A 13,930-nucleotide genomic window follows, 5' to 3' on the forward strand; every position below is an offset into this window, starting at 1 on the left:
TCTAGGGAAGAAATTTTGAATAGCATCTGCTTGGAAAGAGTCGTTACAGTCCTGCTTTCTCAATGCTTCCCATACTTGTTTTTTAGCAGGTCGAATACAATCATACAAATTCTCATGAGCTAAGGCTAAATAGAGGGAATCTGTATCCATCTCTAACTCCTCGAATTTATCCACGTCGCAAAATCTGTCAAAGAAGTTATAGTAGAGCTCCAACATACGTAATTTAGCGTACTGAAGTATGAAGAATCCAACTATTATAGGTTCGCGGTGTTCAATTTTTGATTTTGCTAGCTCAACTTCGTAAAGCTCTTTTGAGACCTTGTTCAACCGCTTAAACATTTTCCCATTGATTGCTTTATGCGTCTTCTCATCGTTCAAATATTTGGTTTCTGTATGTTTGCTTCTGTCCATAATCTGATAACCGTAAGAGCTATTACCCAATAATTTCATAGTCTCAGCAACAACGCTGGAATCAGGATTTTCATCTCCACCTCTTCTAGCGTCTACCACTGACTGTACAAAGGTGTTGAAACATTTGCGCGGCGTGTACTGTACAAATCTATAAATTCTTGTACATTTCAGACCGAGGCTGATGTAGAAATTTATTAGGGGAGTAATAATTGTTCCATTTTCCAGATTGAAACTTGAAATTAGCATTCGCTGAGGTTGCTTCAGTAAGTTGTTTTTGACAGCGTAATCTCTCATATAATCCCCAATATCAGCTCGACTAACGTTGAAATTTTTAAAAATAGGCGGGAAATTCGAAAACTTGTACTTCAAACCTGTGGGAACTTCCAAATCACATTGTACGTATCCAAACATCTCCCCATCTCTTATTTTAGCTAGTAAAGACTCTTGCTTCAAAGGTAATTTGAAAGGAAAGTTCTTTCTCACGTGATTTCTGACATTTTCTTCTTCTTTAACACTTTCCCACCATTTACACTCCCAGATTTCAACAATCTTATATCCTTTACTTTTTAAGTAATCTCTTCTCAATTCATCATGTTCTCTTTTTCTAATCCCTCTCTGTGTTTCGTCTTCCGAGAGACTTGCTTTAGCTTCCTGACAAGGACAGAAATGAAAGTAACAACCCATGGCTTCAAACACCGTATTACAATGTGTGCAAAATCCGTCTACGCTAAAACAATCAATCTTCTTCTGTTTTCCGGTTGTGTAGTAGCTCTCAATTTTACATTCGGAACGTTGTGATTGAAGATATGACATAACCATGTTCTCAAATGTTCGAGATCTGTTTGTTCAAGCCCTGAATTTTTGAGAATCTGTATCAAATTCCCATCGAGTGTAAAGTCCAGTGGGCATTTCTTGACACATTGAAAAGGGATAGAGTTGGCTAGCGTCAATACCTACGATAGACTTGCAAAGGTTTTCAGAGTTTCGTATGAAGGTCTGATCAACTACTGCTTTTCTAGTAAAAACAATAGATGGACCACCAGTCACATCCTCACGTATTTTGTCATGTAAATCTTTGTCAGCTTCAACAAATGGAAAAAACTTGTGGTTTGTTGACTTGTGAAGACAGATATTAGCCAAGTTCGGAAGTGTACATCCGAGTTTCAACATATCGATACCCTTGTTGTGATAAAACTCCATCATTTTTTGCATTGCCTCCAGTGTTGGAACAACATCCTTGTTGTTGTACCACTTGACAAAATCTCTGAATGTAGCCATTTTTTCTTGCTCCCAGACCACTTTCAGGTAATTGTAATTGTCAATTCCAGATGGAGGAACATTTTTCAACCTCAACTTTTTTAATGACTCTTGTTGAGAAAATCCACTGTTAAGCAATTTAGTGAAATCAGTAAATTTCTTCTCCAGTGGATTATAGTTTCTCAGTTTGCTAAAGAAACGGTCGTAAGGAGGGAGAAAAGTTGCATCGAGCTTTTCGGGAGAGTCAAACCACTCATAGGGGAAGAATCCTTTGGTCTCATTTGTCTTGTATGCTTTAAGGAAAGAATCAAGTGATGTAGCTCCACCGAGAAAGTTGAGGATATCGAGAAATTGTACATCACCAAACTTAAGAGAAACAAAGTGATTTGCTTTTTTAATAACAGTAGGTTGAATGTCGCGCTCATGAATAAGATAGGGTAGGAGATAGGACTTAATGAGATTTAAATCATATTTTCCACTATTGAATCCGAACACAGGTAAAGTGTTCACATAACGCTCAAAGTGCTGCTGTAAGTCCAAAAGCTGGTTTTTCTGCATTTGGAGAAATTGCGTAGACATATCAGCTTCATCATCTTCTTCGGTACGTTCATCTTCACACTCAAATGTTGAAGCGTTTTGATCCTTTCTTTTAATTAAATTTTCGCCAATTGCGTTAACTCGTGCTCTGATTACTGCTTCAATAGAGGAAAACTTTGTCCACATTTCAGTTTTACTTTTGTTTGCTAAGTCTTCAATAGCTTCAACAAAAGATATAATGAGAGCTTTCGGATCTTTATCGCATAGGAAGACAGGTTCATCAATTAAATTGGAGGAAATAGAGACAGAGATTGGTTCATGCTTTCCAATCCAAGTGGTTGTGTTTGTATCTTTTAATTGGTCGGAGGGTACACATATCGATTCAAAGTCAAGAATAGCCAAGTTCTTGAACAATTTTTGATCTTCGTTGTAGGAAATTCCAAATCCGTCAAGCTTATCAAATAAGGTCTCGCGCAATGTATACACACTCTTTGGGTAAACATGCTGTACTCTATCTTTACACGTTTTAACATGGCGGTTGAAATTTCCCGCTTTCTGAATGAACGTATCGCAACTGGGACAACGGAATCGTTTAAAGAATGTGTTGATATCATCTACATAGCATATGTGGTTGTTGTAACGTAATAAATTAATATTTTTCTCATACATTTCAATACTTCTCCTCGCAAGTTCACCAACAAAATCTCCATCTACAATGTCAATATCGTAAATAAATATGTTGTGCTTTATCGCATTTTCAACAAATACAAGATGATCGATCGATACCCCTCTGAAATTGATTGCGTCTTGTCCAGATTCGTGGAGTAATGCACTAAACAAATTTTTTGCATTGATCTCAAGCTCCGATGATCCATATAAGTGAACAGCTATAGCTCGGAATAAGCAAAGATAATCTTTGTAAGTATCACCATAGCCATTCGATACGAGACAATTCACATCTGGTCGTCTGAGTAACTGTTCAGGAAGAACAGCATCGATACATCCCATTGGAATGGATTTTAGGAGAGCGCAAAATATTGTTACATTTGTAGTCAGAGCAAATCGCCATTTTGTATTCTCCCGCTCCTGAGCACACGTCTCCACTAAATCCATCTTTTCAATCCTGTCCTGAAGAGAGACTAAGTCTCCTTTGGAACAGAGTAGATGAGATTTCTCGAAGAAAGTGTTGTTCTCGTGAGCGTAGAAGTATCGATACTCGTCCGTATCCACATTTCTTAATATAAATCCTAGAGCTAAGTTGACTTTGGCTGCACAGTTGAGTTTTTCGAATACTTCTTTCAACTTTTTATTAATTTCATGAGGATCGAGCTTGGACAGCTTGAAATTGAACACTTGATGTCTTCCATTTTCCATCTCAGTATCGTCAAAAAAGTGCTGGCAAGCACTAAGTTCTTGTTGTAGCTGCTCGTTGTCCTTTTCCAGCTCCTCTGATTCTAGAACTTCTTTAAGCTTTTCACTCGATTCTGTTCCAACTTTTGTTGAAGTTCCATGCTTTCTCCTCTTGTGTTGTTGAAGAGAATAGAAACTCGGAAACTCCTCCAAGCATACAGTACACATAGTGCTTAGCTTTGTATCCTTAGGAGCGTGATGCTTAGCAATGTGGTAATTCATGTCTTCTTTCTTCTTTGTACTGAAATGTGGACATTTGGGACAAAATAGAGTCCCACTATCACAAGACTGCTTGTGTCTTGCCATATTCTTCTTCACCACCATTTTGTTGCACTTTGTGCATTTCACTGGGAGATTTCTATCGAGAGAAGGCATTGTTTTGGTACAAGATGAAACAAATTCGGGTATCGTGACGAGCAACTAATTGTGACAATAACAAAGTGAGAATGAAAGAAATTATTTTGGTACATTTAGGGAACGCAGCTATGACGCATCACTCCATATATGGAAAGTTATCATTTCCATTTTAAGAAGCTTGTTGTCATAACCGAACATTCTAGAACATAATGAATAAACCAATCAGATTCTTCCATTTACAAATACCTTTAATAATTAAGAACACTCTTTTTAAATATGTGAATTCATTCCTTGGAGTAAACTCAAAAATAGCAAATCATTCTTATATATCTTCTTAATCATTTCTTTTACATTTTATATAAGTTTTCATATTTCATCCAGCCATAATCCAAAAACAGACTCACAACAAATTCAAACAAATTGTTCCAATCTTAACAAACTCTGTGATTCAAATTTGTGTCTATCCGCAATTGACAGAATTCGGTGCTTGCAAACAAATCTAGTCCTATTGAAAATTGAAATTAGCACATGAATGTGCTTTTACAACAATGTTAAAGATGTCGAAAACAAATATTCATCCATACTTCACGAACAAATATTTACTTTACAACTTAACGTTATTGTCTTGGAACCTCTCAACCAATCGAAATCCCGTGTTAAAGAAATTATTCTGAAGATTAACGATTTTATTTTGTGTAATTGTTTCTTAATTTTAATTTTCTTTTACATAAACAGAGTATTGCGTGAAATTTTGCTCACTTGCGAAAAATGTTAATCAAAAATCATTTACAGTTGTTGGAAAAAATATATAAGAGGAAAGAAGGAATTGCCGATGCTTACAAAGTTGACGAGATTGATGTTGATTCCTATTTTTTCTACAATTTCTTGGACATTTGCGTTCAGAATGACAGAATAATCCGATTTAGTAAAGGATTCGAATATGCAACATTTTCCATTAAAAAATTCAAATATGATGATTATATAACGAAACAATCATTTGATTTATCGTCAGAGCTACACATTAACAAGTACAAAATTTTATTTATTTTGATTTCTGTTCCCGAAATTTTAGAACAGTACAGAAATCTAGCACAAGCGAACTGTATTCCAATTCCTGACCCCATAGCAATCACTTCATCTGTACAAAGCGCGTTGTTTTTTCATTATTATACAGATTACAATTCTGAAGGAGTAAAAATTCGATTTGGAATTCGGCTCCCAAATATATATATATACAAAAGTTCTGTTCCAAAAATGGAATACTTTCCGAGATTGATTTAAAATTTAACGAAGTTGAACAAATTTATCAGAGCTTAACATTTTTGGTAAATTATGTCACTTCGTTCCCAATGAGCTATCCTTATTTAGTAAACAAGTAGTCGTATCATGTGATACATGTATTATCCAAAAACCATATTTGGTTTCTATTCACGCATTGATGTTCCTGCTTCGTATACGAGCATCATTTTATAACAACTTCTTCCATATTTGGATACATTAAATGATTTCCATTTCCTGTTTCGGTTACTAACGTCAGTTTTTCTACAAAATATTTCCTTCTTTGGTTACTTTGTTCTTATTGGACGGAATTCACTATAAATTTAGACTTAGGAGCGACAAAGTTAGACTTCATCATTCTCTTTCATTTCCTCAAAATTAATTTCACCTCTGTTCCTCATCGTCCTGCTAACTATTCTTCAAAACTTTATACAATTGAGTTCCTACATTCACATTCTTCTTATCTACAGATCTTACTTCAGTTGTAACGTTTATCTGTTTCTAACTTAGATATTCTTTTTGTCCTACCATAAAGTGAAATTTGTTGTTTTCTAACTTACTCTCTACTTGACAGTTTTCAATACGTTCATTTACAAACTGCTTTTGTTTCTAAAAAATCCACTTCTATCAACTCATCTGAACAAAATGGAGTTTACTGTGCAAAACAACAGTCTTCTGTACTCATTTTCCTTCAGTGAGGAGACTGCTCGGATAAGTATTAAAGAATTATCAAACGGATTATATGAGACTGTAATGACTTTACCCATCACTGTGTGGCATATTATTGAACACCAGCGACAACAGTTCGACACCTATCATCAGGGTCAGGTTCCAATTACGGAGAATCAGCTTGGAACTCAAGCGATGGGACACGAGGTTGCTGTTATTAGTGGGCACCACTATCCCCACGTTGCTGGGACAGAATTTCCACCTACCTACGTCGCTGGCAACATTCAATATACTTTCCCTTGGGAAGAAGGGCAAATTCCCAACTCTTGGTTCTCTAGCCCGGATGTAAATCAAGTTTTGAGTTCAGTGGAGGAGTCAGGGAATTTGCTTCAAACTGTGTCAAGCTTTGATGGGAGCGAGCTAAGTGTTGATACTAGCACTTGGACAGCAAATGAACAGCAGAACTTTGATCCGGCACAGTACTATGGTTCTACTGATATGTCGACTACTCCATCAATGACAACACCTTCCATGGAGGATGGAACGGCGCACAATCCAATTTTGCTGACTGATGAAAATTCAACAACTTCAATCAGCGTTCAACCGACTGATCCTCCAGTAATATTTGAACGTTCTAGACCTTTTGGGAATGAGATTCAAAACTTACCAGAGTATGTTGTGAGAACTCTGTTTGAATAGATTCGAGTTGGTACAATTTTGCAGCTTGATTTGTTATCGTTCTTAACGGAAAAGTTGTATGTTGATTTAAACATTTTCCTGGTGATGTATTTAAACATTCTTTATAATATAATTTTTCTCATGTGAGCTTTCTTTTCGAAACCAGTTCACAAGGATATAATCAAACAAAATTTTGAATTTTGAAACTTCGTTACAAAACTTGATATTTAACGGAAATAGCATTATCAAAACTCGACATTTAACAAAAGTTTTTGATCAAAAATTTGATATTTAAGAAAAAAAACTGAGCAGAAATTTGATTTCTAAGAAAAAAACCTGTATGAAAACTCGATTTTTAAGTTGTTATAGAAAAAGAAAACTTGTCATTTTACAAATTAAAAATCTCTTCCTTTTTTGCGTTAAATTATACCGTAAACTTGTGAAAATCAGGAAAAAATTTGCGCTTTATTGTATCCAATTGGAAACTGTTTTTTGATATTTAAACAAAAAGATTGAATGAAAACTCGACATTTAACAAAAATTTCGTTGAGAAAACTCGACTTTTATTAAAATAAATTGTTCCAAAACCCAACAGTTAACAAAAATTTTTGTGAGAAAACTCGACTTTTAAAAGAATAATTTGTTACAAAACTTGACATTTAACAGATTAGAGGTATCAATTTAAACATTTAAGAAAAAGATTGTAAAAAAAAGAGAAATTGAATTTTCTTGATTTTTAAACCAAACATAAAACTGATACTATGTAAATAATTGTGATGCAATTACAAATTTATTACTTTCTAGTTTCAAGATATAACAGAGAATTATCAATTAAGCCATGGCCGTCTAACAAACAGTCAACAATTTTTATCAATTCACCCTCATATTTTGAGTTTTTAAGAGATTGAATTCTGTCCAGAAAAGAAGATCCCATTGTTTGTGTGCTTACATTTCTTTGTTCAGCGCGCAGTAGATGTCTCTTGAACTTCTTTCTACTCAATCTTTTTTTAGACACACTAGGTAACTTCTCAACATATTTGTTCTCATAATTGTGTTGTACTGCTCTGTCTAACTGAGTAAAGACAAGTCCCAATTCTTCCAAAATATTGCCAAAAAATTGATGTTTATATAATGTATATAAACAATCAACTGTCTGATATAAATAGGAGAGATCTTCCAGTTTTTGAAGCAAGTCTCCGATGGAGAAAGAAATGAGAACAACGTGATATCGACAGGTTTTCAGGGGACAGAAACTGTTGTGTGAAGCAAAAACATATTCACTTGTAAGAATATATGGTCTATAATCTTTGACAGATACAGAGATAAACAACGCCTTTTCACAGAATTTTTTGTAAAAGTGTGGTAAAACCTGAAACATAACTGCTGCCATTCTGTAATATTATTTAGTTCTAAAGAAATTGATTTCCTTATTTGAACTTAAATTCCAAACAAGGAAACTAATTTATTTATTATAAATAAAACCAAATTCCAAATAAGGAAATCAACTTATAAATTATAAAGGAATTCAAATTCCAAATAAGGAAACCAATGAAATTGTTATGTGCAATTTAAAATCTCATTTGAACTATGAATCAATTCAAGAAACAGCGGATTAATAAATTTCGATGTTTTACTTGTTCAAAATATTTTCGTCACTACTTCTCTCTAATGCAACACAGACGTGCTAAACACAAAGACTCTTTTTCTATAATGATTCAAAAGTTTTCTTTATTGAAAATTTCTGATTAGAAATCCTTTTAAGGAAGAATTCTAAATAGACACATTTTTCTCTTCCTTTTTAGGAAATTGTGCGAAAACAATGATGTCATTAGCATAAAAGGAAATTCTACGTTGTAGAGGCCCTTAATTTTTTAAGCAAATCATTTAATCAACTTCTCGCAGCTTACTCAAGTTACGTAAATGTCTCTCTCCAAAGTATCTCCTTGTTACTCGAGCGCTCCATCAATGTTTACAGATTCACAACCTAAATTGGGTACTGATTCCGTCCCACTTTATATTGACTTTGGTTCTCATCCAAACAGATTTGGGAGATTTACTGTGTCCCAAATATTTAGAAATGGACAAAATTACTCGGAACCAACTTTTCAAGTCTTTAAAAAAGATAAATGTGGAACATTTGAAAAGTACCAACAACTGAGAATTGGAGATTACGAATTCAAGAAATTTTGTCTTCTGAAGAACGATCTGCTGAATGGAGACTGGGAAATTCGAGAAAATCCAGCTCAAATTGAGAAGAACCCAAAAATGGAAGACGTGCTGCAACAATGTCACAAAGCAAGAGAGATCAGCATTGGAAAAAATCGAAGACTCTACGTTACCTTTATACAGTACGTTCAGGACAATCCAGCTTCAGTTTATGTCCAGATCCGACTATTTTGTCGCAAAGAGAGCAATGAGTTCAAGCAAGTGACTTACGTCAGCTATAAAATGGAAGAATTCAAGGAACTCATTGAAAATCTTAAAGACTTCTCTAATATTGAACAATGTACATTTCAATAACTACTGCTGCGCAATATTATGATGTTTTTTATATTGAATGATGAATATTTGGTGATTATATGTATTTGACTTTCAGTAAACATTTTTTCATTTGAAACTTTTTTCTTCTTAGAATGAGTTGGGATATTGGATGCTCTAGAAACATTTTCTTAAGTCTCAGAGATAAATCAAAAGTTTTTCACGTCAGGTTACATCACGAGCTTAAAAGGTATTCATATACAGTTCTTGAAGCGCAAAATTTTCCCAATTTGGATAATTTAGACGTAGAGTCCCAAATTTCTGAATTCAAGTGGGTTATTCATAATGGGCTGCGCAGAACAACTCTAACATATCGTTCTGACAAACAAGAAATTTCCATTTCTCAACATCGCTGGAACGGATATCAGTGGAGTTTTCTTACAAAAATTGATTTGAAAAAAGAGGAGTATAAAAATCTAGTAGATCATCTACCAACACTTCTTTCCTATATAGAAAATTACAAAAAGACTTGCATTATTTTGGACGAAACAACTCAGAGTTAATGAATATTGTTACTCTGGTAAACATTTTCAATTGATACGGAAGCATACTTTCAATGTTCCCTACGAACGAAAAACGTAAAAACTGTTTTCTCGCAGCGTGTAAAATTTGGGACCGAAACGTCGATTTGGACGAAATTGATCAAAAGTTTCCTCACGGAGGAAGAATTGGATATGGAAACTCTCTTTTGGACTTTTTCTTAGCTAGATCAAAAATTTTTCGTCTACATGCAATTTTACATGATTCTGCTGGAGCTGTGAAAACAACAACAGACGAAGGACCAGGTTATTGTTACATGCTGCCGCAATTACCCAGCTCCTGTCTTCTAGGTCATATAACTGGATTATTCTTTTGTCTCCACATCAAAGTTTGTCATCCTCATATTTTTAAAATACTAGATTGTTAATCATTTGTCAATTATCTCAGCTAAAAAGAGGATGACTCTCGTTGTGTTTGATATTGAGTGCTTGGAGGGAACAGTTGTCAAGGAGCTGCGAATTTTCAAGGACGGAATTGTGTTAGGATATACATTCCTCCCACCGAATGACTACAAGCCAACATTTCAAGCAAAGTGGAACACAAAGAATTTACATGGAATAAACTGGAATAATGGAAAAGTTGATTACTCAGATCTTCCAACCATAATTCATCAACATTGTTCTCCTACAACCGAATACTTTGCCAAAGGATTGGAGAAATGTAAAATCCTATCCAATTATTTGTGTAAGGATGTGGAAAATTTGGACGACTTTGGATGTCCAAAAGCCTCTAAGTTGATTTCCAACGAAGATACAATCTGGGAATGTAGTAACTACCCCTACCGACACAAGAAAACATTGCACTGTGCAGAGAAGAAAGCTTATGCTTATGGAACTTGGGTTCTTAATTTTTTTGACAAAATTTAATATTTGTAAAAATTTTTATATACTTTGATTGTAATGTATCATATTGTCTTTTAATTAATTTTTAAAATCATTTTTTTCGCCTACAAATCATAGAAAAGTTGCTTCAAAAATGAGAAAGTTGAACAAATTTTGTCCTAGCGTAACACAGTTATTCTTCGTTTCAATTCTGTCGTTTTTCTTAATTTTGAATTTATTCTCCTTTTTTATGCTTTCTGTTATTAATTCCTGTGAAGAGACAGTGTTTTGGCTGACGCTGTTGTTTGTTTCTTTTTTATGTTTAGAAGCTTATCTCATTTTTTTATTTATTTACATCACAATTCAGTTGAAACATTTTCTCTATCGTCTCAATGATTACGTTTAAATGACTGAGCATACAGATAAAGGATTAAATTTGGGTAATTTTGTCTTTGATGATAATAATCAGGAACGACAATCATGGAAATGTTTTGGACAGACTTGTAATAGGTCTCTAGTCGTTTTTCTGTCCCAATTTTTTGTTATACTCGTAATTCTGGTCTGTTGTATAGTACGAATAACATTGGCAACAACGTGTGAAGAAACAACAGTTTGGATTGCAATCCTTTCTAGTACAGTTGGTTATATTTTACCTTCACCTAAATTATGAACAAGATAATTTCCACAAAAGAACGAATTTTTATTTCATTGGTTGGTCCAAGCGGATCCGGGAAATCTCATCTTATACATGAATGGTTAACAATTGGAACTTTTCAACCAGAGTTCGACAAAATTTACTACTTCTATCAACATTATCAATCTCTTTATGGTTTAATGTCTAAAGATGTTAAAAATATTGAGTTCATAGAAGGAGTTGACTTTGAGTTTATTCAAAACCTCCCAAATAACGGAACAAAGTATCTGTTAATTTTTGACGACTCTTGTGAGGAGATTTCCAGTTCTAAAGATTTCGTTAAAATTGCAACAGCTGGAAGACATAAAGGACTCAGCACAATATACATCAAACACAATTTATTTCATCAGAGTAGATTAGGAAGAGATATAGAGTTACAAAATACTCATATCGTCTTGTTCAAATCTCCTAGAGATGTACTGCAAATAAACACTCTGAGCCAACAGTTGGGATTAGGTTCACAATTAAAAGATTGGTATACCAAAGCAACTTCTAATCCTTATGGTCATTTACTTATTGATTTAACTCCCAAAACAGTCGACTCTCTTCGATTTTGTACAAATAGTGGATCGATTCCTTCAATTTTTTTCCTTCCACAACATAAACAGCAGACCACAATTTTGAGTGATGAGCACACAACATCTCTCTACTCTGACAACGTTCCAAAGTTATTCCCGGAACTTCAAAAGAACTTACCTAAAAAATTGTCCGAAAGAATTTATTCAGTTCCTAAACGAGTGCAGCGTAAACATGCTCAGAGGAGAACTGCAAGATATTCAAAAACGAGACGTAAAAAAGTATCAAGACGAAATTCATCAGCTTGTTCTAAAAAGAACTGGAATAAATAAAAGGAGAGCAATTTTAAGTTCAAGGAAAGGAATAGAACTTATATCAATTCTAACTCCGTCTATCATTAACCGTCTTTCTTGAAATGGAACAGTTTGTTTTGATTCCTCAACAGCTTTACGAACAAAAATTCAAATTACATGTGTATAAATTGGACGAGAGTGAGGAAAAAGTTAACTTCGTTCCACAAAATTTAGATTCTCTTCACAAGGACATCACCACTAACACAAAATCATTCAAAAACGAGTCAGTTGTAGATCAAATACTCAAATGTCCTTGAATCAAGCTGTCCCTCAGTGACTCCATTTTACTGGATGGAAGAGATACAAATGTAGCATTTACCGATTTTATTTACGCATTGAAGAGAAAAAATATTGCATTTCCTGATATATATTACACAATACTTGATGCTACAAGGATAAGTCCGAGCAAAATTGTAAACAAGGATGCCAAAAGCGAAGACAGAGGGAGTTGGATCCCTTTCAAAATCTGAAAAAGCGAAACTTCAACGATTATACAAAGAAGGAAAAGCTGCATTTGGATCGGTTAGAAATCTTCAAAAAGCGAGCGGTTTATCAAGAGGCAAGGTTATTTCCTTTCTCCACACTAAAAGTTCCTATACAAAATACCGTCAAGCAAATCGACATTTTAGACGATTACCTGCATTTGCAAAGCGGATAAATGAAATTTGGTGTCTTGATTTAGCTTTTATGGACAAATTGTCAGAGTTTAATAACGGAGTAAAGTATCTATTAATCTGCGTTGATGTATTTTCTCGTTTTGTCCGTGTTCAACCAATGAAATCAAAGTATTCTACAGATGCTGTAGCAGCTTTCAAAAAAATGCTACGAAAAAACAACATCCCACAAAAAGTATGGGTTGATCAAGGAACAGAGTTTGGTGGCGAATTTCGGAAATTTTGTGGAGAAAAGAAAATTAAAATTTATTCAACGAGAAGTGAAACAAAAGCTGCCGTAGCTGAGAGAGCTATCAGATCTTTGAAAAACATTATTTATCGCTTCATGGAAGAAAACGGGCATAAGTACCTTGTAAAAATGGGATCTTTCCTAAATACAATGAATAGTAGAGTAAATAGATCTACAGGTAAAGCTCCAAAAGAGGTAAAAAACAAAGACTTTTTATCAATTTTTTACAAAAATCCGATCAGACAATACAAAAAACCTCGGTTTAAAGTAGGGGATAAAGTACGAATTTCGAAATACGATATTCCTTTTAGAAAAGGATACAAGTCACAGTTCACGAGTGAAATCTTTGAAATTGTTAAGATTGCTACGTACAAACCTCCAACATACAACCTCAAGGGAGAGCAGGGTGATGAAATACTAGGAAAATTTTATGAACAAGAGCTCTCAAAGTGTATCATTTAGTGATGAAATCTTTTACGGTAGAGCTGGTCTCCAACGCATCCTTTGATTGTTATCCAAATAATACATTGAGTTCTTTTACCAATTTCCTTCCCGAACAGATTAACTTTGAAGGAGAATGGGAGGTGGCAATAACCGAACTATCATATCCATCTTTGTACCAGAATATTACAGATGGAAAATTTTTCTATCTAGATGCTGCAACTCCAGATACAAAACCTTCCGATTATTATACAATTGATGCAGGACTATATCCATCAATATCTGATATTGTGAACGAAATGAACAAACAAATTCAGGAAAGAGAAAAGTATGAGAAAACCCCAATCAAATTAAAAGTCAACAGAATTACACAGAGAATATCCTTAAGCCTTCCTAATGAAAACTCGTTACTATTTATCTTCAGTACTGATCTCTGTCACGTATTTGGGTGTGAGGAAGCTGTTTACGGAATGGGTGTTTTTATGAGTGGTGCTGGACCACATTTTCCTAAATTTCCCTATGATATT

Source organism: Convolutriloba macropyga, chromosome 12 (assembly GCF_964194025.1).
Source record: "Convolutriloba macropyga chromosome 12, txConMacr16.3, whole genome shotgun sequence".
Taxonomy (NCBI): Eukaryota; Metazoa; Xenacoelomorpha; order Acoela; family Convolutidae; genus Convolutriloba; species Convolutriloba macropyga.